This window comes from Capricornis sumatraensis, chromosome 10 (genome assembly GCF_032405125.1).
Source record: "Capricornis sumatraensis isolate serow.1 chromosome 10, serow.2, whole genome shotgun sequence".
Classification (NCBI taxonomy): domain Eukaryota; kingdom Metazoa; phylum Chordata; class Mammalia; order Artiodactyla; family Bovidae; genus Capricornis; species Capricornis sumatraensis.
This window is the reverse complement of record NC_091078.1, coordinates 59,761,837-59,789,425: the sequence shown is the minus strand read 5'-3', so window position 1 is coordinate 59,789,425 and position 27,589 is coordinate 59,761,837. Positions and strand designations below refer to the sequence as shown.

General features: G+C 42.3%; 1 protein-coding gene across 1 annotated transcript in view; it reads left to right on the top strand.

Annotated features, from left to right (window-relative positions):
* Positions 1 to 27,589, top strand: part of ULK4 (unc-51 like kinase 4) — a 489,483-nt gene that overhangs the window by 170,781 nt on the left and 291,113 nt on the right. The gene's annotated exons all lie outside the window — the stretch shown is intronic.

Here is a 27,589-nt window from a genome sequence, read left to right as displayed (position 1 = left end):
TGAAGAGCTGCCCTCCAGTCTTTTTAAAGAACTAAACCACACAGTTGCAGCCACCTGGATTTCAGCCAGTCTGCTGTTTACCCGTCCTGCATAGTGGTGGCGGTGTTTTTGTTCAGTCACTCAGTCTTGTCTGCCTCCCTGTGACTCCATGGACTGTAGCACACCAGGCTTCCCTTTCCTTTACCATCTCCCCAGATTTGCTCAAACTCATGTCCATTGAGTCAGTGGTGCCATCCAACCATTTCGTCCTCTGTTGCCCCCTTCTCCTGCCCTCGTCTTTCCCAGCGTCAGGGTCTTTTCTGACGAGTCTGCTCTTCTTATCAGGTGGCCAGAGTATTGGAGCTTTAGCATCTGTCCTTCCAATGAGTATTCAGGGTTGATTTCCTTTAGGATTGACTTGTTTGATCTCATTGTTGTCCAAGGGACTCTCAAGAGTCTTCTCCAACACCACAGTTCAAAAGCATCAGTTCTTTGGTGCCTTCTTTATGGTCCAGCTCTCACATCTGTACATAGTGATGAACTACCATTAATGCTGGACAAGAAAGGCTCTTTGTAGAGTATCTGTATGGAGTGGCAGTCTGAACTAAGACAACCTTTGCAGGGGTGTGCCATGCCTGGCCTGTACCTTGACCCAGTCACAGGTCAGCCACAGTGCTGGGGCTATTGCAGCTCTCAGGCCCGTGTCCTGTGGGTGGCCATGTTCATTTCCAGAGAGTGACCTGTAAATGTGACCATGTAGCCTGGGCGTGACATTGCAAAAGAACTTGGAGAACACTTAAGTAACCCTTTTATATCCTCAGCAGTTTTTTATCCTGTGTTTCTGTAGCCTTTCAAAACTGTCCAGTGAGTCTTCCAAAATTTCTGATTTAGAAGGCACCATAGGAGAAGGCAATGGCACCCCACCCCAGCACTCTTGCCTGGAAAATCCCATGGATGGAGGAGCCTGGTGGGCCACAGTCCATGGGGTCGCTAAGAGTCGGACACGACTGAGCGACTTCACTTTCATGCATTGGAGAAGGAAATGGCAACCCACTCCAGTGTTCTTGCCTGGAGAATCCCAGAGATGGGGGAGCCTGGTGGGCTGCCGTCTATGGGGTTGCAGAGTCAGACACGACTGAAGCGACTTAGCAGCAGCAGCAGCATTCTCTCTTCCTACAGAAGAAATTTAAGTCTGAAGAGTGAATCTGTGTTAGAAATTAAAGCCAAATTCAGACAGTTGTTTGTTTCCTGGACCTTCCATACCAAGTGGTAAAATTATGTACTAATTTTATCCCTTCATTAGATTGAATGGATTGTATTTCTTTTTTTTTAAGTTGACTCTTGCTCATTCATGAGACAAGTTTTCGAGACTACTTTCTCTTCTTGTCAATTCTTTATTAAATGCATCTAAATTTTTCATATTGAGGGGAAAAAGTCTAGTGAGGTAGAAACAGATAATTGATGACCTAAAATCTTTTTATTTTAAAATGATTAGACCCTAGGTTTAGAATTCAGTTTATTCTTTTGAAAAAAGATTTACAAGCAGAATTCAGTGGATTAATTTTTATAAACTTTTTTGTTTTCCTTGCATAATTAATATTTGAATATCTTGTCTTTATATTAAATTCCAATAATATAACCAAGAGGTACCCTGGGCTTCCTTATTCCCCACCACTGATACACAAATCTTTGCCAGGGGTAATTCTTATTATTATTTTGGAGGGTGACCTTCTGGAACTTCTGAGGGGCCATTTAAATTCAATGTGAATATACTGAAATAGCTTCTCTTTGTAGTGGTCAAATTTTAAACCATCATAAATAGTATCATTGGGTATGTGTTTTACTGAAATTTGCTTTTTCATATATCAAAATTATTTGAAGATCTTTTTATATCAGTATTTATTCACACTTTGACAGTCTTTGCCAACTTTTGGATAGAAATGGGATTTTGTTTTATTTTGCTTTTACTTATCTACTGATAATCTGGAACCTCTTAATATTTATTCACTATAATTAAATTGTGAAAAGTGCATAGCTTTCAACCTTCATTTCTACTTCTAAATATTCTAGAGAAAAATGCATATATGTGCAAAGATTTCAGCCTAAGCAAGTAAGTTTTAAAATGAGAACAATGATTTTAAAATTAAATTATGTTACAGCTATAATAATCACTGCTGTGTAACAGTTTGACAGGGCAAGATTCATTTTGAATATTGTTCTACAAAAATATCCTAAAAATTTTGTAAACTGAAATTATTTATCACCCCCAAACCTCATTTAATAATCACTTTTGCCTTTTGTAGGGTCTCTGTCTATATTCACTATTCTCTTCTGTTTGCCCTTTCTCTTGAAACAGGATATAAAAATAAGAGCTGTCCCATGTTGATTTTGACTAAGGCTCCAGAGATCAAGAACAAAGCATTAAAGGCCTATTACCACCCACCTGCTCTCTCCCTCTCCCCTTATCTTTCTAAATAGAGGTCCTAGATTCTGTGGGTCCTAGCACCCTGTGTGCATCTTGCAAAAATCCGTTCATACACCTTGAAGTGGGGGTGGGGGAAAGAAGTTTTTATTTCCATTTCCCTAACTTGATTTTCTCCCCCCCCCCCCAAAATGATTTTTCAGTCCAACATTTTGAAATGGGTAATAAATTTCTATTTGGGGAAAAGATACAACATGCTGAGAAGAGCAGTTCCTTCCTCTGTCCTCCATGTCCTTTCCTCATCTTCCTATTATATCCTGTGTGGTTTGACTACTTTTATTCATTTTATGTCTGAAGGCAAACTAATAGCACTATGTATTTTCTCATTTCTCCCTTCGACACACAAATAGCATCTTATGCATGTTTTTCTACCCTATGACTTTTCCCCCCAATTTTGTTTCTTTATAGATACATAGAGAGCTTCCACATTGTGTTTTACAGTTATAAAGCCTTCTATTGTATGGATGTAGCATGCTTCATCTCATTGATGTCTAATAGATAGATATGGGTTGTTGCACATTGTTTACTCTATCAAAGGATTGATAGAATAATAATGAACAATGAATAATCTTATTCATGCATCAGTTTTTAGTATGCATGTATATCTTACAGGATAAATCTGTAGCTATGGTATTTGTGTATCAAAAAATAAATGCACTTAAAATATTTTTTTCCTTAAGATTTGGCCACATTGCCCTATATGTATCCTGTGCATGTACGTTTTAGTCATATCCAACTCTTTGCTACCCCATGGACTGTAGCCCACCATGCTTCTCTGTCTGTGGGATTTTCCAGGCAAGAATACTGGAGTGAGTTGTCATTTCCTCCTCCAGTAGATCCTCCTGACCCAGAGATTGAACTCGTGTCTTTTGCATCTCCTGCATTGGCAGGCGGATTCTTTACCAGCTGAGCCACTGCGGAAGCCCCTGCCCTATGTGGTGATTTTACCATTTTGCATCTTCAAAAGATATATTTGAGGCTGCCTGGTTCCCTACCCTGCCAACAGAATTCATTGTTAAATTTTGGAATGTGTCATTGTGATGAGATAGATTATTCCGTTGTAATTTTTATTTGCATTTTCCATTTCATGAGTGAGGTTGAATATTTCTTTATATGGTTAAGGGCCATTTGTATTTTGCTTTTTGCTCATGCTCTTTGCCATCAGTTCTTGGTCTTGGCAATGCCACTTTTCAAAGGGAAACTTCCTGCCTGGCTGTCCATTGCACAAATACACTACAGTCTGCTAATCCAGTTTTACTTTTAACAATGTCTGCACTGTTCCAATTTTTTTTTATTATTGCTGTTGTGAGTAGCATGACCATGAGTATTACTTATGTGCTCCTTGGTGGATCTGTGTATGTGTCTCCATTGAGTATTCATTCTAGAGTGGAAGTACTGGCTCACAGAACTTGTGCTTGCACAGATCCAGTAGATATTAACAAGCAGTTTTCCTTATTGGTTGTACGAATTTACATTCCTGCTAGCATTGGTCAAGAGGTCTGGTTGTCACATAAGCTTTAAAAAATATTTTTAACATCAGGTTTTATTGAAGGATAAGTCTCTATACAGTAAAATGCATGCATTTTAGGTATGCAGGTCTCTGAGTTTTGAGAAACATACTTAATTGTGGAATTATTATCATGATCAAAATAGCATACTTCCATCATTCCAAAATTTCCCCTTATGCCCCTTGGACTGTTAGCTGATGAAGATTCTGTTTGTGTGGAGAATAATATGACCAGACTGATTTTATGTTTCATTTTACTTTTTAAAGTTATTTTAAGAGGTAATACAGAATGCTTTCAAATTTTAGTATTTGAAAGAATTTACACAGAAAAGCATATTTTTACCCCAGGAGACAGCCAGTTTTTGACCAGTTTGTGTATGTCTTTCACATAGATGATAGTATGCTGACTGCACCATTCGTCACTTCTTTCCAAAAATAAGTGTAACAGCTTTGTTGAGATATAATTCTCATACCATCTGTACTAAAAAAAAAAACAGATACATAATATTACATTTTATGCATATTCCATATTTTGTCATCTTTTGGTGAACATTTATGTATTCCTAATGTATTGGTATTATAAAACAAAGCTGCAGTTGATGAGGTAGGTTATTTATCATATTTGTGAACATACATGCATAAGACAAATACTGAGAAGTGTAATTTTTTCACTACAGGGCACGTAATATCATCTGGGGATATTTTAAAAAGTCTAAAACCCAGGCCTTATTCCAGGCCAATTAAATCACAGTCTCTGAGACTGGACACAGGCAACAGTAGCTTTGAAGCCCACCAGGTGATTACAGTGTGCAAACAAATTCAGGAACCCCTGGTCTAAGCATTTGTAATTTTAGAGGTGTTGCCAAATTATCCCCAGTCTAGGCTGTACCAAAGGTGTGTGAGAGTGCCTATTTTCGCTAAAATTTTATTGAATTAGTGTATATAAGTGTTTGATCTTTGCCAGTCTGATATGTGAAATTTGTCCATTATTTATTTCTAGTTTGCATTGTGACCAGATTGTATGAAGTGTTCTATTTCTAATTTTTATTATTTGATTTTATTTGTGATCTAATAGGTGATTAATTTTTGTGATTGGTCTATGTTTAATTGCTTACCGTCACGAAAACAAAGTTTGGGCTAGGCCTGAAACAAGTTCACCCACCCGTAATTTGGGCAAGTGCCTAAAACAGTAACTCATTAACCTATAAAGTGAAAGTGAAGTCACTCAGTCGTGTCCGACTCTTTGCCACCCCGTGGACGGTAGCCCACCAGGCTCCTCCATCCATGGGATTCTCCAGGCAAGAGTACTGGAGTGGGTTGCCATTTCCTTCTCCAAGGGATCTTCCCAACCCAGGGATTGAACCCAGGTCTCCCTCATTGCAGGCAGACGCTTTACCTTCTGAACCACCAGGGAAGTATTAACCTATAAAATCTTCCCCAATGACTTGGTAGTAGTGGTTTTTTAAGGCAAAATGCTTCATTGAAAGTGCATATCAAAAGTAGATGCCTTAATTTTTTTAAAAAAATCTGTTTTAAAAAATTTATTTATTTTAATTGGAGGCTAATTACAATATTGTAGTGGTTTATGTGTAAGTAGGTTTCTAGTAATATAAAAATAAGTGTGAACCATTTTTTATAAATTCATTAGATCCATTAGCATCATGTTCTTAAAAGGATAGCCAATTTAGATTGTACATATTAACAATTGCTTGGTTTAGAGAATCAAGCAATAAGTATTGGAACATGAAATCATTTTATGTCAAGTGCAACATTTATTTTTAAATTGTTCTTATTTTATGGTATTCTTAGAAGATGAAGAAGTCTTCAAAAGCTTAGCTGTAGTACAATTGAGAATTTATTGTTCCCCTTCAAATAAGGGCCAAGAGCATGATCAAGAAAAAAAAAAACAAAACCACAGGCCCCTGGTGAATCTAGCTTATTCCTGGGTTTATAGCAGAAAGGTAAATTGTTTGCGTGAGTGTTGGTTCAGTTTTCCTGTCTGACGGAAGGTGTGAACTCCCCAGAGCTCTGCCCTCTTCTCTCACCTTAATTTTACAGTAGGGTGCGCCAAGCCATTGCTCTCAGAGAGAGTAACACCCTAGAAGCGTGTTTCCATTAAGAGCTAATCAGCTTTCAGCAAACCTTCCGTAGCAGACAAATTAAATTTTAACTTCTTGAGTTCTTTTGGAGCAACATTTAACTCTTTCCCTAAATTAGAAAAAACATGCTGTGTAAGAATTATCATTTTAGTTTGCTTAAAAATTGTTAGAGCCCTTTGTGTTATGGCAAGATTTTTTTTTAATGCCCTTTAGAAGAAAGGAACTTTAGTGGCCTCTTGGAGGAAGTTCTTGGTGACTTCTTACCATATGGCACCAATCTTCTGACTTCCCTCATTGGTTTTTGGTTGTTTTGTTCATTCATTCACTCACTCATCAAATATCTACTCAGCAACCACTGAATGATGCTAGGATAAGTGATAATGAAGGTAAAGTTCTCAGCACCCTCTAGGTGCTTAGGGTTTAGTGGAGGAAACAGATTTTTCAATAGACTTTCTTTTTTTTTTAATTAAAAAAATATGTTTTTAAATTGAAGGATAATTGCTGTACAGAATTTTGTGATTTTCTGTCATACATCAACAAGAATCAGCCATAGGTACACCCATATTCTTTCTTTCTTAAGAATTTTTTTTTTTGATGTGGACCACTTTAAAATTCTTTATTGAATTTTTCCACTACAACTTCTGCTTTGTGTTTCAATTTTTTGACGGTGAGTCATGTGGGATCTTAGCTTCCTGACCAGGGATCAAACCCTCACCCCCTTCATTGGAAGGCAAATTCTTAACCACTAGCTGCCAGGGCGGTCCCTAGCCATGGGCTTTCATAAGACAGTGTAACAATTTCAGGGTACAGGCATATCCAGGAGGTTATGGGAGCACCTAAAGGAATTTAACCTAACTAGCCATCTATGGGGTCACACAGAGTCGGACACGACTGAAGTGACTTAGCAGCAGCAGCAGCAGCTGTATAATTTTGACACAGTTTCTTAACCTGACTGATCCTAAGTTCCCTCATCTGGAAAATGGGGGTAGTGTTAGTATCTGGTCAACAGAAAATGCAGTGTAAGTCTCCCTCTCTTCCCCTCCCCATCTTTGATTTTTGCCATTTTAATTATGATATGTCTTTGTTTGGGTCTGTTTGGGTTCCTCTTGCTTGGGACCCTCCTTGCTTCCTGTACCTGTGTATCTCTTTTCTTCAGGTTTAATTCCTCAAATACATTTTTGATCACCTTTTCTCTTTGTGAGACCTCTATTATGTGAATATCAGTGTGTTTAATGTTGTTCTGCAAATCTCTTCAGCTGTTCCTTTGTTTGTTTGTTTGTTTTGCCCTTCTGAGGGTGATTTCCATCATTCTGTATTCCAGGTTACTTCTTGCCTTCTTTTGTATCGGACTGCTATTCACTCCGGTGTTTTTTATTTCACTTATTTAATTCTTCATTTCTGGTTGCATCATTCTTATATTTTCTAATTCTTTACTAAAATTCTCACTGTGTTCATCTATTCTTTTCCTTAATCTGGTTAACAGTTTTATTATTCGTTGAAGAAAATTCATTGCTTTGAATTTTTATCTGGTAAAGTATTTTTTTCAGGGGTGTCTTTTGATGTTTCTTTTGAGACTTGTTCCTTTGCCTTTTCATTTTGCTTAACTTATTCTGCCTCTATAAATTTAGGCGCAACATTTACAAATTGCCATCTTGAAGTGCTATCCTTACGTGGGAGCCTCCCTAGGCAGACTGTGTGCACCCAGGGCCTGTCGTGGGAGATCTGAATTTGACATGGACAGAAGCTTTGCTGTGCTCACACCTCTGTCCTTGGCAGGGGGTGGGGCTGGAGATGGAGAGGCTAGAGCCGGAGCCAGGTGTGAGGTGGGATTTCCCCGCTGCTCAGTGGCTGCGGCCACCCTAACAGGGGCAGGATCTGATCCCACGTTGTAGAGCTGAAGCCCTGATGGTCAGGTCGGAACTAGCTCTTTCCCTTTAAGTGTGTGCCTTCCGGGCTCCTGGCACTGGGACCCTTGTGCCAGAGAGGGGCAGTGCTGAAGCTGGGGGTCCCGTGGGCACTCTTGGCTCCTGTCAGCTACGGACAGAGGTCTGACCTTGAAGCACCGCCTGTGGAGACTCCAGCAGTTGTTTCTCTTGCCGCTTCTCGGAAGCAGTCTCAAGTCCAGGTCCCCTCTGTCCTTAGTCTGCTCTCTTCATCCTGCTTCCGGGGCAGGCCAGCCCGTGCTTGTGCACGCTTGGAGGCCAGGCTTCCCACAGCCCTCCTGTGCATCCCGGTGACCCTCCACCTGGCCAGAGTCTGTCTCCCCCGGGTAGGACCTCAGGGTTGGGGCACTCGGCGGCTCAGAGCCCCTCTTCCCCAGGGCGGGTCTCCACCTGTGGACCCTCCCCTTTACTCGGCATCCCTCCCTTGGCACAGGTCCCTCCCTGATCACTTTTCTTCCCTCCCTACCCAATTGCGTGTGGATCTTTATTGCAGCCTTGGTTGTACAGGAGTCTTTTTGCCAGTTTCCAGTTACCTTCCAGTGAGAATTGTTCCCCATGTAGATGTATTTTTGGTGTGTTTGTGAGGGAAGGCGAGCACCACTCTCCTGCTCTGCCGTCTTGAGTCCATCTCCCACCGCTGTTAGCTATTTTTTGAAAGTGAAACATACCTTCCATTCTTACGAAAGAGTTTGAACTTGAATGTGTTCATTTTATATTGTTTGGTTCTAGAGAAATCTACAGCGTATAAGTGTATTAGAATGTCTGTCTGCTTTCCTTGTAAATGATTTTTTCATTTTGTGACCCTGTGAAGTTTGTGACTCCTGGACTTTAGCCAGGATGGTTCTTTCTACACAGGAATCTTTTCTTTCAACGCAAATGTGAATTCAGGGTTACATGACTACTTAGCAGCTATTTCATGATCAGAAGTGGATGGTTTCAGCTTACTTTTTTGGCGTGACATTTACAAGTCAGCCACTTCTAAGTGGTTCTAAACTCTAGTTTATTGTACATCTTTAAAAGTGTGGTTCTCCAGTTGTGTACAATATAGGGTGGTGGTAAAACTGAGTAGGGGTTCAGTAAAACTTTCTGGGTCTCACAAGATATCCTTATCCGCAGGCTTCCCCTTGTCTAAGGCAGAGACTCACAAGCTATGGCCCACAGGGCCAGAACCTGTGAAGTAAGAGTGGCGATTACATTTTTAACGATTCGTGCAACTTACCAACACAGAAGAATAAGAGGCCCAGAGACCTTGTGTCTGGCAAAGCCTAAAATATATACTCACTAGCCCTTTTCAGAAAATGTTTCCTGACCCCTGAACTGAGGGAATAGAACTTTTTTTGTCTTTATTCATGTGAACCCTAACCTCTAGAAAGAAATATTAGAACATTATTGCTGTATGGGACTTTGGGGAGATCATCTGAATGTTTTAAAATGTATTACATTTTTTTTAACCTGGGTTTTTTTTTAAATTATTGATGATATACTCTTTGAGGTGCCTAAAATTATCCTTGATTGGTGAGATCAACAGACGAGGAGATGGCTGCCCTCACAAAGTCAATGTTTTATACTCATAGATTCCAAGAGGAGGGGGTACCCCACGCCACGGGCAGCCACGTGGGGAAGCAGCAGAGGCAGTCAGGAGGCAGAGGAGGGGAGAGGAAAACGTGGGCAAGAGCCTGTGCTGTAGTTCACAAGGGAAGGAGTGGGTGAGCTGGCTTCGGTTTGGCTGCTTGACTAACTTCACTGGGCTCTGAGGTGAGGCGTTTGCCTCTCCTTACCTGGTACCTGGCCCTGGGATGATAAGGGCAGGGAAGCAGTGGCCTGGAGTTTAAGAGCTTTGTATGAGGGGGGCCGGTGGGGGTTTGGTTGGTTTGCAGGGGAAAGGCAAGCCCTGGGAGGGGCCTTCCCTCCAGAGCTAGCGAGATCTTGGGCTTCCCTGGGGGCTCAATCAGTAAAGAATCTGCCTGCTATGCGGGAAACCTGGGTTCAATCCCTGGCTCAGGAAGATTCCCTAGAGAAGGGAGTGACCATCCGCTCCAGTATTCTTGCCTGGAGAAGCCTGTGGACAAAGGAGCCTGGAGAGCTACGGTCCATGGGTGGCAAAGAGTCTCGAAAATTCAGAATAAAAAGACATGATTAGCATCCTGATGTCTTCATTTTACACATGAGGAAAGTGAGGCCCTCAGAGGGATTTGGATGCCCCAGACCCCATAGTCAGTTCAGAGATCAGATTTTGGATCTAGACCTCCTGGTCCACTGTCCCTTGTACTCTCCAGCAGAACCACTTTTTAAAAGATACCCAAGTGAATACAGCAGTGTCCTTTGAAGGCAGCTTGTTTCAGGCTTCTGTGTGTCTCATCACTGGCGATGGGCCCGTCCCTCAGCATGGCTGTCTCTGGTGTTGTGCGGTCTCACCATGGCACCTGCAGGCTTTTCCTTTGTTTCCCTCTGCCATCATCGCTAGGTCCTGGTTCTCCTCTCTGTCTGTTATTATCATTGAGGCAGCTCCTGGCACAGTTCTGGTTAGTAATTTCCTGATTCCTGGCCTCTTCCTTTCCTCTGCCTCCTGGATTGTAAACTCTCTTCTGCTTGTGACTTAAACCACTGCTACAGGGTTAGAATCCTTCCTCATGTTGATTATGAGATAGCTGATCATCCTATCTCCTACAGGAACTGATGTAAGTCTTTATGTAAACCCTCATGGTCCGTCATCCCAGTATTCTGATAGAATTATGGAAGGATGTGTGAATGTGTGTGTGTGAGTGATAGAATTATAGAAGAATTATGATAGGCTTATGGAAGGATTGTGTGTGTCTGTGTGTGTGCTGAGTCATGTCCAACCCTTTGTGACCCCATGGACTGTAACCCACCAGCCTCCTCTATCCATGGAATTTTCCAGGATATTAGAGCAGGTTGCCACTTCTCCAAGGGATCTTCCCTACTTGGGGATTGAACCTGCCTCTCTTGCATCTCCTGCGTTGGCAGGCGGATTCTTTACCAGCTGAGCCACCAGGGAAAGATACCAGCCTAAAACTTCAGGAGTTTGATCTACGGCCATCTATTTTCCTCAGTGGTTTGTGAGGAAGATCAATCGTAATTGATTCAAATCTGTTTTGGCCTTGTAAAAGCATCTGTCCTTTTCCTAGTGTAGGTGGTGGTGACGCTTTACGCTCCCACTGTCCCTCATCACGGAGATTTTCCCGGAGTTCCTGCTGGCTTGGTGCGCGTTCCATTGCCGGACTTTATTGCATGGGGGTCAGCTGGGTCCACTGAGGCTGTTCATCTCTGTCCTTAGAAATAGCTTAATCCTTTGACTCCATATTCCCATAGCAGCCCTGCGTGCTGGAGACTTGTGTTTTGTGTGCGCTCTATCGCTCAGTGGTGTTTGACTCTTTTGTGACCCCATGAAGCCCGCCAGGCTCCTCTGTCCGTGGTATTTCGCAGGCAATGATACTGAAGTGGGTAGCCACTTCCTCCTCCAGGGAATCTGCCTGACCCAGGAATCGAACCTGCATCTCCAGCATTGGCAGATGGTTTCTTACGACTTGCACCACCTGGGAAGCCACGCTGGAGGCATACTCAACTTCAGTTATCCTCCTCTGGCTTGCACGGGTTCAGTGACAGCTTTCCTTACAGAGTGGCAACTGGCTCCTGACCAAGAACCCAACAGGCCAATGTGTCTGGTCACATGGTGTCTGAGCTTAAACCACACTTGTCATATTGGAAGCCAGCGTTTAGTTGAAGTCTCTGATCAGGGCAATGCCTGAGGTTTTGTGGTCGGCAATCAACAATAACACACAGTTCCTTCCTTCTTTATTTAAATAGATGTTCAGAGAGCTTTAACAAAAAGCTACCTAACATTTTCTCCTGAAGTAGCTCCTTACTTGCCCGCAACAAAATTCATTTGTATCTTTTCTCTTCTTCACAAAGTCTCTTGAAGTTTTGCAGTTTATTTCCATTGTAGAATTATGGAACTTCAGGGCAGAATCTGCTCTGATATTTTTCTGTGTACAGGAATAGTTAATATTTTTTCATTCACTGAGTTACCCTGTAAGTAGCTGGGTTCTCTGAGTTGGGTGAAACATACACGCTTCTGATTTCCATGGAGCTTATGAATGCCTGGAGGGTAACAGAGTAAACAAGGAAATCAACTTAAAAACCCCACGTACAGAATAATAAAAAGCAGAGTTAGAGAGTGGAGAGTGATGGGTGGGGTCAGCTGTTTTTGAGAGGGTGGTCAGGGCTTCTTGGGAAGGTGACAGCACGTAAGAGTGAGGTGAGGGAGTTGAATAGCTGTGTTAATGCTAGCGTCTTAATGAAGGAAGTGAGCCTCTGTTTTTCTCAGACTTTCAGGTGAAGGGAAAAACAACAGCGTCAATGCTGCTGCAAGTGTCAATAAGATGAGGATGAGCTGGCAGCAGGAGTAATATTGTAGGGCTTATTTTTAGTGGCATTCAAGGGCAAAAGCCTGGCAGGGGGCGGTTCACTGAGGAGGGAATGATGGTGGAAGCAGGGAGCATCAGTAATTCTTAAAAGAGTTTTGCTATAGAGCAGAGCTGAAAAATGGGGAGCTGGAGGGAAATTTGGTGTCAAAGCAGTTTGGGGCTTGTTCTGAATATTTTAGTGATGTTTCTCTGTTGATGAGGATGATCTAAGTGCAGGAGTTGATAAACTACAGTTTAGGGGCCAAATCCAGCCCACCTGCTTTTGTAAATAAAGTATTATTAATAAAGACCCTGATGCTGGGAAAGATTGAGGGCAGGAGGATAAGGAGGCGACAGAGGATGAGATGGTTGGATGACATCACCGACTCCATGAACATGAGTTTGAGCAAACTCCCAGAGATGGTGAAGGACAGGGAGGCCTGGCGTGCTGCAGTCCATGACGGTGTGATTGAACAGTAACAACAATGGCAGAAGCACAGGCCGTACTTATCCGTTTGCTTATTGTTTGTGGCTGCTTTTGTGCTGCAGTGGCTGAGTTGGGTAGTTTTGAAAGTATTTTCTTGTGTCCCTTTACTAGAATAGTTTCCTGACCCTCGATCTCATAGTAAGGGTAAAGCGGGTGAAGCGACAGAGTGAGCATTGCCTTGCTAGACTGATACCTTGCCTCCTAGGGGTAGCCCCTGGAGGGCCCCTCAGGGACAGGGGTTAGAATCTCGTGCACAGGGTAATTGAGCTGGGCAGTTGGGCAGTGATGCTCTGTCTTTGGGATGCTTAAAAATGAGACTTGAAGTGGTGCAGTTATCTGTCTAGAAACTGGGTACCTGAGGTGGGGAGATTAGAAAAGAGTTTGGAAGTGTTGAGATCAGTGAATTGAGAGGTGAAGGTATTGAATTTTTATTTGGATAACTGGAAACTATGTTCTGTATTCCTATTTTTAGAATATTTATAAAAACAATAGTAACACTGTACTAAACCTCCATGCTGTTTACATATATCTCTTTGAGGCTTTTGTCATTTGTAGCTATCCCTTTTCCCCCTGATTTAAGGTAGAGAGTAAAATGGTAAAAATTACTGTGATTATTGCAATTTTCATTTTTATGAGTTCCTCTTTTTATTCTTGCTTGATTCCCAGGGATGCACTGGTAAAGAATCCACCTACTAATGCAGGAGATGCGGGTTCAGTCCTTGGGTCGGGAAGATCTGCTGCAGAAGGAAAGAGCCCCCCACTCTAGTATTCTTGCCTGGAGAATCCTCATGGACAGAGGAGCCTGGCAGACTACAGCCCATGGGGTCACAGAGAGTTGGATATGACTGAACACACACACACACACACTTTTCACACTTGCCTTTGAAAAATTAAGACATTATTTTCCCTGTGAAAAATGTGTTACGTTCCCCATAATGTTGAAGCATGTTCAGAATTACTCTTTATTCCTAGCTCCTTCAGATAGGACGGAGCTCCGTCCTCTCTTGAACCCTGCTGAGAAGTATTTTTTAGTCTGGCCCTTCTATCTAGAACAGACATCTTCTGTCTAGAAACATATCTTACCATAGAAAGTTGATTGAATCTCAGGTGTACTGTGCCCTTGGCCATGTTTTATCACCTGCTTATGACTTGCTCAGACCTAAGCACTTGAGACCAGTTTGGACCTGTGATTCTTAGTGTCTTTTCTGGTGCAGCTTGATGCAATCCTTTGGTGGTGGACGGTGCATTCAGCCCGTGGGTCGCTGGTCATCTCCGCCTCAGCTCTGCACTGTCAAGAGCCCTAGGCTTCCTTGGCCCCTAGACACAGCCAGAGACTGTTCTGCAGACTCTGTGGCCATTGTGGAGATGACACTACAGCGCTGTGAAGAGAGCTCTGCTCACATACCGTAGTTCTTTTAGCACAAGAGTCTAGCCTGGGCTATCAGAGCATAATGCAAGCTCTAGGACTGCATTCTGAGCCTCCCGAGCAGTTCAACCTTGGTTCAGCGGCAGCCTCCTCAGGTCACCAGTCATTATTAGGGAGTGGCTCAGTTGCATGGGGAGACTTTTCTGTGGGGTTTGTGCAGACCCTTCTGTATCTGCAAGTCCACAGTGACCTGTTCCAGCCCGTTCTGTGAGGAGGCGAAAGCGTGAAGTGGCCTGTGTGCCAGTGAAATGAGACCTTCCCTGTGGGTGGTTCCAGGGTGAGTGCGTCAGTGCCCATGACTAGATGGCAGTCGTGGGCGTGGGTACGACCTATGTCTCCAGTAACTTTCATGAGCCGTTGCCACCTAAACATTGATGTTCTTTGGTGGAACACTTGATTTTTCATGTGGATACAGGGTGTGCTGTCAAAGTAGTCTAAGCAGTCTACTGTATTCTTTACCATAATCAACAATTTTCCGTTTCTTTATCCAGCCACCACAGGCTGGGAATATTCTTTAAGTGATTTGTTTATTTAACATCTTCATTTTAACTGGTTTGTTCAGGAATGTGTCAAGATGACAGTTGAATCAGTTGCCTCAGACAAGAATATTAATGTGTGACACATTTATTTTGACTGATGCATTTATTTATCTTGGCTTGGTGGGAGTTTCCAACTCTTCTTATTGGTGTCTTTGAGTTTTAAGTTATCAATTTAATGCCTTTTTGTCATTTTGCACTTGTAGAGCAAATTTGTCTTGCTTTAGATGGTGTTAAAATATGAGCACAGAAAACAATGCCAAAAGGAGAAGATAACATGGTCTGGCAACGAAGCACCCTGTGGGGCCCTTGTATTGATATTTCGCGTTTATACAGTTACTCCTTGTGTTTACAAATCACAGTTCATTTAGAAACCTTTACCTGGTTCTTACAGCCAGCAAACCTTCATGGCATCCTAACCGTAGAAATAACAGCTAATAAATAAAGTCTCTTGATATGATCAGTGTACCTTCTAAAGTCTGAATCAGTCCCTTGATGATTTGGGGCAAGTTTTAGCCGCATGTTTCTACTATCGTGTTTGTGCTTTCTTTTGATGATTTCCCTAGGCAATGGACTATTTTAGAATTAACAGCATACTTAGGCTGCACGCTCCTCGTTGTTGTTGTTAATCTACTCTGAATGAAGCCAGGTGTTGTCTGTGATTCCGTCGCATACACCTGTCACTGTCAGTCAACTCTAGGACAAAGTGATACCCCACCGAATGGAATATAACTTGAGGCACAAAACAGACTCCCAGTTCAGTTTTCTTGTCTCCACACCAAACTCTCTCTCATGTCAAGCCTTCTGATTTTATATGATGACAGTTGTTGGTCAGAATGTATTACAGTGTTTGCTGTACAGACGGGGCCTTTGTCATATAATTGAAGAGCACAAGAGCTGCCAGACTAAACAGTGGTCTGGGTTTCAAATCATGTTCTGTGACTTCCTTGGCATGTTTTTATCACCATCTCAAGCATGTGGTATTACTTAGCAGTCTCTGCCACAGTAGATTACAGAGGAAACAAGCCCATGCAGTGAAGGGGACTAACACTGGTTCTTTAAGGAGATAAATGCCTTCTACCCTCAGAGCACAGTTTGTGTGTGTGCATCTCTCTTCTCTGCTTGGACTCATAAATCCTGCTGAAGCCAGCTGTTTACAGAGTCAACATAATGGTCAGCTTTTAGGGACGGATATCATTAGGTATCTCGAAATTCTAAAGAAGGGTGGGTCCAAAGGGCAAATGGACAAAGAACTTGAAAAGGCCATTTCTAACAATAAACATGAAAAAGAGTTGCCCTCATTAGTAGTCAAAGAAAATTCCACCAAAATTATAAAAGCATCATATTGATAGAGTTTTTAAAAATGTTAATAGCCCCGGTTCACAGACTAGTGAAACACAGACTGTCAAAAAATGGGCACTTCTTTTGTGGCAGGCAAACTGCCAGTATGTGTTAAACCTTAAATATAGCCTTTGATTCCACTTCTAGGAATTCATCCTAGCAGAAAATAGTAAGAGATACACACAAATTCTTACATGTAGGAATGTCCATTAAAGCATGATTTAAAACAGCAGCAACACTAATAGTAAAGACAGTTGGTATCTATTTTGACAGAGAGCTTTCCATGTACCAGACAGTGCTGGGTACTTCACAGGCACAACCTTACTTGCTTCTCAGCATCAGGAAGGGAAGCAGGCAGTGGTATCACTTGGGAGAAAAGAAATGTTTGGAGTTTTGCACTTTCCTGGGAGTGCAGATCTAGGAGGATTGAATGAGAAGTTGAACTCATTTGACACAATCCTTTAACCACATTTTCCCCCCTAATGAATACTACAAAAAAGTGGAAAACAGGGATCCATCAATAGAGGAATTCTAACAAGTAGGTTAGAAGAATATACAATAGAAGATTGTTCAGCTATTAAAAAGGATGAAATAATGCCATTTGCAGTAACATGGATGGACCTAGAGATCAATATGGGGCTTCCCAGGTGGCTCAGTGGAAAAGAATCTGCCTGCCAATGCAGGAGATGCAGGTTTGATCCCTGGGTCAGGAAGATCTCCTGGAGGAGGAAATGGCAACCCACTCCAGTATTCTTGCCTGGGAAATCCCGTGGACAAAGGAGCCTGGCAGGCTACAGTACATGGGATTGCAAAGAGTTGGACACGACTGAGCAACTAAATGACAGCAGCAGAGATGATCATACTAAGTAAGCCAGACAAAGATAAATATTGTATGATATCACTTAGATATCACTTACATGTGAAATCTAAAAAGCGGATTCAAATTAACTTACTTACAAAACAGAAATACCCACAGGCATAGAAAAAACTTATGGTTACCAAAGGGGAAAGGACGAAGGATAAATTAGGAGTTTGGGATTCATAAAAACACACAATTTTATGTAAAATAGATAACTAGCAAGGACCTACTGTGTAGCATAGGGAACTATCCTCAGTATTTTGTAATAGCCTGTAAGGGAAAAGAGTCTAAAAAGAATATATTTATATATGTATGTGAAATGAAATGAAGTCGCTCAGTTGGGTCCAACTTTTTGCGACCCCATAGACTGTAGCCTACCAGGCTCCTCTGTCCATGAGATTTTCCAGGCAATAGTACTGGAGTGGATTGCCATTTCCTTCTCCAGGGGATCTTGCCAACCCAGGGCTCGAACCCGGGTCTCCCATATTGTAGACAGACTCTTTACCGTCTGAGCCACCAGGGAAGTATGTATGTGTATATATATATATAACTGAGTCACTTTGCTATACACTGGCAATTAACACAACATTGTAAATCAACTGTAAGTTCAGTTCAGTTCAGTTGCTCAGTCATGACTGACTCTTTGCAATCTCATGAATTGCAGCACACCAGGCCTTCCTGTCCATCACCATCTCCTGGAGTTCACTCAAACTCACGTCCATCAAGTCCATGATGCCATCCAGCCATCTCATCCTCTGTCGTCCCCTTCTCCTCCTGCCCCCAATCTCTCCCAGCATCAGAGTCTTTTCCAGTGAGTCTACTTGTCGCATGAGGTGGCCAAAGTATTGGAGTTTCAGCTTTAGCATCATTCCTTCCAAAGAAATCCCAGGGCTGATCTCCTTCAGAATGGACTGGTTGGATCTCCTTGCAGTCCATGGGACTCTCAAGAGTCTTCTCCAAAACCACAGTTCAAAAGCATCAATTCTTCGGCGCTCAGCCTTCTTCACAGTCCAACTCTCACATCCATACATGACCACTGGAAAAACCATAGCCTTGACTAGATGGACTTTAGTCGGCAAAGTAATGTCTCTGCTTTTGAATATGCTATCTAGGTTGGTCATCACTTTTCTTCCAAGGAGTAAGCGTCTTTTAATTTCATGGCTGCAGTCACCATCTGCAGTGATTTTGGAGCCCCCCAAAATAAAGTCTGACACTGTTTCCAGTGTTTCCCTATCTATTTCCCATGAAGTGATGGGACTGGATGCCATGATCTTCGTTTTCTGAATGTTGAGCTTTAAGCCAACTTTTTCACTCTCCTCTTTCACTTTCATCAAGAGGCTTTTTAGCTCCTCTTCACTTTCTGCCATAAGGGTGGTGTCATCTGCATATCTGAGGTTATTGATATTTCTCCCGGCAATCTTGATTCCAGCTTGTGTTTCTTCCAGCCCAGCATTTCTCATGATGTACTCTGTATATAAGTTAAATAAGCAGGGTGACAATATACAGCCTTGACGGACTCCTTTTCCTATTTGGAACCAGTCTGTTGTTCCATGTCCAGTTCTAACTGTTGCTTCCTGACCTGCATATAGGTTTCTCAAGAGGCAGGTCAGGTGGTCTGGTATTCCCATCTCTTTCAGAATTTTCCACAGTTTATTGTGATCCACACAGAGACTTTGGCATAGTCAATAAAGCAGAAACAGATGTTTTTTGAAACTCTCTTGCTTTTCGATGATCCAGTGGATGTTGGCAATTTGATCTCTGGTTCCTCTGCCTTTTCTAAAACCAGCTTGAACATCTGGAAGTTCACAGTTCACGTATTGCTGAAGCCTGGCTTGGATAATTTTGAGCATTACTAGCATGTGAGATGAGTGCAATTGTGCAGTAGTTTGAGCATTCTTTGGCATTGCTTTTCTTTGGGATTGGAATGAAAACTGACCTTTTTCAGTCCTGTGGCCACTGCTGAGTTTTCCAAATTTGCTGGCATATTGAGTGCAGCACTTTCACAGCATCATCTTTCAGGATTTGAAATAGCTCAACTGGAATTCCATCACCTCCACTACCTTTGTTTGTAGTGATGCTTTCTAAGGCCTGCTTGACTTCACATTCCAGGATGTCTGGCTCTAGGTGAGTGATCATAGCATCGTGATTATCTGGGTTGTGAAGCTCTTTTTTGTACAGTTCTTCCATGTATTCTTGCCACCTCTTCTTAATATCTTCTGCTTCTGTTAGGTCCATACCATTTCTGTCCTTTATTGAGCCCATGTTTGCATGAAATGTTCCCTTGGTATCTCTAATTTTCTTGAAGAGATCTCTAGTCTTTCCCATTCTGTTGTTTTCCTCTATTTCTTTGCATTGATCGCTGAGGAAGACTTTCTTATCTCTTCTTGCTATTCTTTGGAACTCTGCATTCAGATGCTTATATCTTTCCTTTTCTGCTCTGTTTTTTGCTTCTCTTCTTTTCACAGCGATTTGTAAGGCCTCCCCAGACAGCCGTTTTGCTTTTTTGCATTTCTTTTCCACTCTACTTCAAGAAAAAAGGAAAAGTTGACTCTAATAACAAACGAAAAAGAAAGATATGTAGATATGAGAACTAATATTTAATTGAATATGTGTTGACATGGGAAATGTTTTTAATACTTAAAAAAACCCAATGTATGTAGTATGACTTGACTTTTTCTCTTACCGTATTATGATGTAATACACCTAATGGTTTGTCAGAATAGGCAGATTCCATTTTTAATCCCAGATCCATCATTGGCTTTGTGAATGACTGTGGGCAGACTGTTTCACTAGCCTAAGTGTCAATGTTTTCTTCTGTAAAATGGAGTCAGCCATGGTTATTAGACATCGAACCAGCCATGGCTGTCCAAGCAACACAAAGAACATGCACAAGAAATGGTAAGTATTATTTTAAAGATGACGTTGGTCCCATGTCTTATGTGAATCCAAAAACAAGGAAATAATACATTAAAACTTATTAATGATTTTCTCATAGTGCTAACATTAGAATATTTTATTTGTAATGCTTTGCTATTCTCCCCAGTAGAACATGCAGTGAATACATTTTATGCCTCTGTATTTATATATTTTATGGAAATAATTTAAATGAATAGGTATTATTATTAAAGCTTTTGGTCATTTTGTATCAGGAAAAAGCATACAGTTGTTAAGTACATACACAGACACAGACTGGTGGTTCTTACCAAAAGATAGAATACGAGTGACAATCTGTAACCCATCTTACAGTTTCCGTGGTCAGCAGGATAGCCTTTGGTCAGTGGTTTCAAGTTCTCTCTATTTTTGTCTGTTAGCACCAGTATCATGGATTGATCTTTGAAGTAGCTCCTGAAATGAGCTTGGGGATCCTAAAATTACTCTGTAATGAAAGTACAACTTACAGGAACTGAGACTGAACTGAAAATCTAAACACCAAGAAGACGAAGCTATTCTTTTTTACTCTTTTCCATTTTACTCCCTTTGACGTCCTTACTTCCTACATCTGGTGAACTTTGGAGACTTCCAGCTTTTCTTTTTTTTTTTGCCAGCTCTTTACATATTGACATATTGGTGTTCCCTGGGTGTCTGTCCTCACTTGTCCTTCCTCTTTCCAAATTTAACTCATCTTCTTGTCCAGACTAGCCTTTCCCTGAAACATTGTCTTAATATTATATGTTAGAGCAGCTGAAAATCATGAACTCTGAAATTAATTAGCTGTGTACCTTGGATAAGGTTCAATTCTAATGTCCTCCTCTGTAAAGTTAGTCATGCCTGTCTCAAAGTGAGAAGTAAGAGGTGAAGCCCTAAGCTCAGTGAGTTGTTGTATAGGAGCTTCCGCAGATGAGGTTGCTTGCTGTGATAGTTGTTGTTCTGGTGGCGGTCATGGCGGTGGCCGCCAGGAGAAATGAAGTACTGGAGTCATTCTGAACTTCTTTCCTCTTCTCTCTCTCCTGCATCAGATAGGTTTTCTTTTCTTTTTTTAACAAAATATTTATTTCTGAGTCTTCGTTGTGACATGGGGGATCTAGTTTCCTGATTAGGGCTCAAACCTGGACCCCCTGGGTTGGGAGCGTGGCGTCTTAGCCCGTGGACCACCAGGGGAAGTCCCTGTATTTGACAGATTTTCAGGTCATGCTGATACAGCCTTGTTAATCTTCTCCTGTTTACTCCTGCTTTGGTTCTTATCAGCTCTTGCGAGTCATCACTGGCAGCTGGCTGCTCTTCCTGTTCCCAGTTCTTTTTGTGCTCCGCCCATCCTCTCGCTGTAGCCTGAATGATCATCGTAAAAACGTAAAGCTGGTGATGGCATCCTGTTGCCTAGTCCTCCTCTTAGTGGCACCCAGTCACCTAGAGCAGGGACACGTGCTAACTCATCAAACGTCTTCTGTGAAAGGCCAGATAGTAAACATTCAGGCATCACTCGCCGTATGGTCTCTGCTGCAGCCACTCAGCTCCGTCACTGTAGTGTAAGAGCAGCTGCAGACTGTGTGTAAAGGAATGAGCATGGCTGTGTTCCAATAAAACTTTATGGAAGTTGAAATTTGAATTTCATGCAGTTGTCATATGTCATAAAATATTCTTCTTTTGATTTTTTCCAACCATTTCGAAACCTGACAAGTATTCTTAGCTCGTGGGCCACACAGATACTGGCAGGTGGCAGAGTTTGGTCTGCAGGCTGGAGTTTATCAAATAAGTTGAGCTCGCCGGCACAGATAACAAGATCTTCTGCAGTAAGCCCTGGTTTGTTCCTCCAGCCTGATCTTGCGCTGCCTTCTCTTTATTTCTTCCGCTTATGCGATAAACTTGCCTTTTTTGTGTCCTTAAGGAGCCATCCTGTTTTTACTTTCTCTACTCCCTTTGCCCAGGGCACAGCTCATTCTTGTCTGTCCTGTCTCCCCTTCTGCTCCATCCTTCATTCGCTGCTGATCAATAACCTACTCCTCTTTCAGAGTTCAGCTGAAGCAGTCCTTATTCTGTGCAGTGTGGACACTGATCTAAGCTGCCGAGGTTTGTGTCTCAGCCCCACTTCTTGTCACTAGACCATTTCTTTGTGCCTCAGTTTCTCATTAAAAAAAAAAAGGAATTAGTCATCACCATCATCCCTATGGTTTCTCTTTGTTAGAATCCACTGAGCTAGCACATGGGCGGCACTGGAAATCTTGGTTATTGAGCCATCCACAATTACTCTGCATCTCAGATAGACGAGACGATTTCTGTGATCCCTTCTGTACTCTTTATAGCCATCTCTCATAGCACTTCTAACACTTGACTTAGCTCTTAGTGTGTTGCATTCAGTAATGATAGGCACTCAGTAATGTTTATTGAGTGAGAGCAAGAAAAGGGAGAAATCTTAGCCTGACTTCAAGTGGATTCGAAAAAGATCTCTTGTTACCGAGTAACAGGACAAAAAGGAGCCATAGAAAATAAGCAGGTTTATGAAATTGAAAATAAAATTTAAAATATCTCATCTACAATTGGTGTTTTTTTAAAAAAATATTTATTTGACTGTACCAGGTCTTAGTATTCACATGTGGAATCTTTCATTGTGACATGTGGGATCTAATTTCCTGACCAGGGATCTAATTTCCTGACCAGGGATCAAACCCAGGTCCCCTGAGTTGGGAGCACGGAGTCTTAGCCACTGGACCACCAGGGAAGTCCCAAAAGTGTTACTTTTAGTGTTGAGCTCATGTCCGTAAGAGGAAAGAAATGCTGTCCACATAATATACAGTCTAGTGATTCTCTTAGGAACCTGTGTCCCATCCTGACCTTTCTCTTATTGGCTGCATTTCTTTCTGCTTGTTGTCTTTGCCAGTTTGGTGCAAGGATGAACATGCTTCTTACCCGTAGCTTCAGTATATGTGGAGCTGTGGGACCAATACAGAACTGTGTCTCGAGGAGCGAAGGATGCAGTGAATTATTAGATCAGGGAGGCCAGCTGCAGAGCCACGGAGTTCAGAAAGAAAGAGCGTGAGGCCTCAGGACCCAGCACAGGAAGCACGGGGCTGTTTGTGGGGAGGCGGGGCCAAAGCCCTTGGCTGGGTAACAAGCGCATCATCGCCTGTGTAGGGATGGTTCCTGTAAGGCCATAGACAAAACGGGACTATGGCTAGAATTAGAAGGAGTTAGAGATGTCTTGTCAGTCATTCCATACGCTGCATGGAGAGCCTCTTGACCGCTGCTTTTCCTTTTCACCTTTCGTACTGTCTGTTATAGAAGCATTCTGTTGCCTAGGTTCATTCAACAGGTGTGGATTTTCGCAGGGCTGTATTGGGCATCTATTGACATAATAGAAAAGCATTTTGCACACTTGCTAATGTAATGTTCTTCTTTTTCCACCTAATATCTCCTTTCTGTTGGAAAACATTTGCTTTTTTACATAACCAAAGTGTCTCTTAACTGAACTTTGTGTCTTTCTCATGCTATTTTAGGCAATGGGAGATTTTGGTACTTCAGAGGCACATTCTGGTATGGCTCGTGTGCTTGTTTAATTCTCATACTTTCTCAGCAAATGAAGCAGTCAGCTTTATAACTGGGATTAAATTGTTTTTATATTGTATATGTTTTGGGACCGCTGGGGTGCAGATTTCCTCTGGGAAGAAGTGTGATGCCTGTTCCATGGAGGATTCTGTAGATCTTTGTAAGATGACCAGGTCTGAAATTCTCTGTGCTAAAGCTGCTAAAATCGTAACCCTGCCTTTTTGGGTTGCTGGGGAAATAAGTCTTTATATGTGTCCTTTTATTGGGAAGGCTTCTGCAGTTCTCTGTAAGACAATTAGCAAGCATTGCAAGCAAGGGCAAACATTTCAAGGAGAAACATCATAAATTTTCTTGCTTTCAAGATAGACATAATATTATGCCAGAACTAAACATTATGAAACCATTTCCTTTTGAAGCTGATTCACTGAACCGATAATTTGAAATTCAGCTAATGTTAGAGACTTTTTATTTAAAATGACTGTTGTTGGCCCACTTAGCTGGTAAATTATGTAAGCCATAAGAAACAAAAAAAAGCTTTGTTTGTAGTCTAGTGCTCAGTTGTGAACAAATATGAAATCTAAAACTCGTACCCGGTGTTGTTGGAAAGTTAACCAATGTCCAGCATCTATTTGGGGGTTTGTACCCAAGTTGGTCAGAAGCAGCTTATTCAAAGAATCAAATCTGAATTATATTTTTTTAAAAAAGGAGGTGGGGTAAGATGGAATTGAGGTGGAGGCAAGGTCAGGTCTGTAATGGGCAGAATTATAAGATAATCTTCAAGACTCCAAGCCCATCTTCTCCCAGTTATTCAGTTAAAAGACTAATTTATTGCTGCTGTGAGGGGATATTGCAGATGTCATTAAGGTCCCGAACTAGTTGACCTTAAAATACGGAGATCATTTCTGGTAGGCCTGACTAATCACATGAGCCATTTAAATCTGATCTAGAGGTCAAAGACATATCAGTTAGAGAGATCTGAAGCTTGAGAAGGATTTTACATGGAAGAGAGTCCCCATTGGTGGTTTTGGAGATGGAAGGGGCCACATGACAAGGAATGAGAATGGCCTCAGGAACCTGAGAGGGATCCCTGGCTGACGGCCAACAAGGAAATAGGGACTTAGGTCCAACAACTGTAAGGAACTGAATTCTGTTAGTAGTAAGATTGAAATTGGACCCCTTCCACCCTCCAAATGAGAACTTAACCCAGCTGGCATCTTGATTCTTGGATACTCTGAGTAGATAACCCAGCCATGCTGAATTAGACTTCTGACCTACAGACCTTTGAGCTAGTCAGTGGGTGTGTTTTAAGCTATGAATTTTATGGTAATATGTTACGCACCAACAGACAGCTAGTACGAGGCCTCAGTCATGTCTCCGTTGCATCACTGCAGTAGCGTATTAACTGGTCTCTCTGGTCCTGTATTGGTGTTACTCAAACTATCTGGTGAAGAAACAGATTTGGACATTTCAGCATGTTGCAGCCCCACACCATGCCCATGGCAGGTTGTGTTTTATAAAGTGGCTGCAAAAGCATCTCCCGCCCCATGCTCCTCTCTTATGTGACAATGCCTCTCCTCCTTCAGATGGCGCTGGTTCCCTCCGCCTGAATCTGGGCTGGACTTGTAACCTCTTACTGTTTTCAAGTGATGCTCTATGTTCCAAGGTTCAGTTACAAAAGGTCATGTGGTTTCAGCCTGGTTCTCTCGGAAGGCTCCTGCTTGGCACTCAGCTGCCAGGCTATGAGAGGCCACGCCACGTGGACAGGGCAGTACTGGGTGATCCAGTCAACAGAATTAACAGCCTTCCTTGAGTCATCCCAGCCCAGATACCAGACATGTGAATAGAGAAGCCTTCAGATAATTACAGTCTCTAAGCTGGTCTAGTCAGCCCCAGCCTTTGTGTCTCCCCGGCTGAGGCCTCAAACACTGGGGACAAAGGTCATCCCCAGTGTGCCCTGTCCAGATGTCACCACCCACAGGAGCCATGGACGTGACAAAGTAGTTATTGCTTTCTGATGCTGCATTTGGGGGTGGTTTGTTAAGCAGCAGCAGATAGCTGGAATAAACATTTTTCTAAAATGCCATGAAAGTGAAATTAAAAAAATAAACCCAGGATATGAGCAGAAGTCACATAGTGTCAGTTCTGTGCTACTCTGTTGGTCTAAGCACTTTCAAACCTGCCAAGATTCAAAAAGAGAGGACGCAGACCCCACTTTTAAAAGAGAGGAGACTCGAAGACTTCAGGAGCCATTAAAAAAGAAAAGCCCTTACATTTTGAGATAAATTTAGCCTTGTGGAAAAGTTACAAAAATATTGCAGAAAATTTCCGTATATCCTTCACCCAGCCTCCCCTAGTGATAACATCTTATGGAGCCATAGTACAACGTTCAAGACCAGGAAATGAGCATTGATAGACTTTGTTGTTCAGTTGCTCAGACGTGTCTGACTCTTTGCCACCCCATGGACTGCAGCATGCCAAGCTTCCCTGTCCTTCACCATCTCCTGGAGCTTGCTCATGCTTACGTCCATTGAGTCGGTGATGCTGTCCAACCATTTGGTCCTCTGTCGTCCCCTTCTCCTTCTGCCTTCAGCCTTTCCCAGCAGCAGGGTCTTTTAAATGAGTTGGCTCTTCCCATCAGGGGGCCAAAGTATTGGAGCTTCAGCATCAGTCCTTTCAATGAATATTCAGGGTTGATTTCCTTTAGGATTGACTGGTTTGGTCTCCTTGTAGTCCGAGGGACTGTCAAGAGTCTTCTCCAACACCACAGCTCAAAAACAGCAATTCTTCAGTGCTCAGCCTTCCTTATTGTCCAACTCTCACATCCATACATGACTATTGGAAAAGCTACTGGAAAAACCAATAGTTTTTTTGACTATACTTTGACTATGCGGACCTTTGTTGGCAAAGTGATGTCTCTGCTTTTTAATACACTGTCTGGGTTTGTCACAGCTTTTCTTCCAAGGAGAAACATCTTTCACTGTCAGCTAATCTGCAGATCTTACTGCAGTTTGGCCAGTCTTCCCAGTACTGTCTTTTCTCTGGTCCCAGGTCCAACCTAGGAACCCACACTGCATCTAGTTTTCACATCTTCTTAGTCTGCTCCAATCTGGGACAGTTCTCACCCTTCTGTTGTCTTTTTTAAAAAGAATTTTTTTGTTTTAATTGTGGGATAATTGCAACATTCTAATGGTTTTTATCAGACATCAGTATGAATCGGCCATAGGTATGCTTTTGTCCTCTCCCTCCTCAACCCCCCTCCCATCTCCCTTCCCACCCTGTCCCTCCTCGTTATCACAGAGCACTGGGTTTGGGTGCCCTCCGTCATACAGCAGACACGCACTGGTATCTATTTTACACCGGGTAATGCATTTGTTTCTGTGCTGTTCTCTCAAATCATCCCATCGTCTCCTTCACACAGATGTAAAGAGCTCACCTTCTGTTGTCTTTCATGACTAACACTTTCGGCATACATGAGTGGTTATTTTGTAAGATGCCTCTCACATATGCTTGAATATTTCATGGTTAGATTAGTGTGGTGCATTTTTCGCAAGCATACCCCAGAAGTGAGGATGTGCCCTCCTTGATGCGTGATATCAGGGTGTATATGACGTCAGTATGTCTGACTCCTGGTGATGTGAAATGTGCTCCCTGGGGAAACATCTCAGGGACAGGTCTTTTGATGCAGATGTTGTGTTTGTCATCTTGTGTTGGTGGGACCATGTTTTGAAACTGCCATAACATTTAACTTTATCATCAGGTCTAACATAAAAATGTAATCTCTCCAGTTTCTGTCACTATATTGTCATATATCTGTGGCTGTTGGCAGGCTGGCTCTGGCCTGCAGACCACTCTTTGAGGAGCGATGTTCTAGCCTGCACTTCTTCACCAGTTCCTTTTTCCTGTTACTGTCAGATTGGAGTTTGAATAACAAATCCAACTGTGTCCTTCTTCGGCTTAAAATCCGTTGGAGGCATCCCATCCTTTCAGGGTGAAAGCCACACTTGTGAGCATGACAGTTATGTTGTTTCT